This window comes from Eurytemora carolleeae, unplaced genomic scaffold, assembly GCF_000591075.1.
Source record: "Eurytemora carolleeae unplaced genomic scaffold, Eaff_2.0 scaffold1103, whole genome shotgun sequence".
NCBI lineage: Eukaryota > Metazoa > Arthropoda > Copepoda > Calanoida > Temoridae > Eurytemora > Eurytemora carolleeae.
The window spans coordinates 26,528-28,175 of NW_019396993.1; positions in this window are offsets into that span (position 1 = coordinate 26,528).

Genomic DNA, 1,648 nt, shown 5'->3' on the forward strand with positions numbered 1-1,648 from the left:
CATACATTTCCTAGATGAATATAGAGAATACAGATTGACAATTTCTAGGAAAAGAACAGAAAATAATTGTACAGCGTACAGGACGCTAAGATCAATATTATCTAGGAGAAGAGATTGTATTCTGTACATTTACAACTATACTTAGATTGATATTATCTAGGAGAAGAGATTGTATTCTGTACATTTACAACTAAACTTAGATTGATATTATCCAGGAGAAGAGATTGTATTCTGTACATTTACAACTATACTTAGATTGATAATTTTGAGGAGAAGAGATTGTATTCTGTACATTTACAACTCTATACTTAGATTGATATTATCCAGGAGAAGAGATTGTATTCTGTACATTTTCAACTATACTTAGATTGATATTATCCAGGAGAAGAGAATATCAAAAATATACTAACACTGAAATTTCAAGGAGAGGAGAATAACACTGTGCAAGTATCTTAAGACTAATATATCTAGGAGAGGAGAATAATACTGTGCAAGTATCTTAAGACTGGTATATCTAGGAGAGGAGAATAATACTGTGCAAGTATCTTAAGACTAGTATATCTAGGAGAGGAGAATAATACTGTGCAAGTATCTTAAGACTAATATCTCTAGGAGAGGAGAATAATACTGTGCAAGTATCTTAAGACTGATATATCTAGGAGAAGAGAATAATACTGTGCAAGTATCTTAAGACTGATATATCTAGGAGAAGAGAATAATACTGTGCAAGTATCTTAAGACTAATATATCTAGGAGAGGAGAATAATACTGTGCAAGTATCTTAAGACTGATATATCTAGGAGAAGAGAATAATACTGTGCAAGTATCTTAAGACTGGTATATCTAGGAGAAGAGAATAATACTGTGCAAGTATCTTAAGGACTTGAATCGGTGATTCATATTTGAACCGACGGTTGAGCTACCCTGCAAATTTTTTAAATTCGATTCCTGTTTTGGTGTTATGAGAAAATAATATTAAATCTTTAAAACAACGAGAACAGAGTCATTTGTTTCTGTTTAAAGCAATAATACTGAATTTTCTGGGTTTGTTCTGGTTTAGAAGAATGAAGTTGAATTTCCTTCCTCTAGTTTTGTTTATTCATTTCTTTAGTCGGAGTCTTAAATCTTTTTTATTTAAATGTGGAATTCTCTGCTTCTACATAGTTCAGCAGAATGTTGTTAAATTCTCTGGTTCTGGTTTAGAAGATTAATGTTGAATTCTATGGTTCAACATAGTTCAGCAGAATGTTGTTCAATTCTCTGGTCCTGGTTTAGAACAATGTTATTGAATTCTCTGGTCCTGGTTTAGAAGAATGTTGATGAATTCTCTGGTCTTGGTTTAGAACAATGTTGTTCAATTCTCTGGTCCTGGTTTAGAACAATGTTGTTGAATTCTCTGGTCCTGGTTTAGAACAATGTTGTTCAATTCTCTGGTTCTGGTTTAGAAGAACGTTGTTGAATTCTATGGTTCTGGTTTAGAATAATGTTGTTGAATTCTCTGGTTCTGTTTTAGAATAATGTTGTTGAATTCTCTGGTTCTGGTTTAGAAGAAAGTTGTTGAATTCTCTGGTCCTGGTTTAGAACAATGTTGTTCAATTCTCTGGTCCTGGTTTAGAACAATGTTGTTGAATTCTCTGGTCCTGGTTAA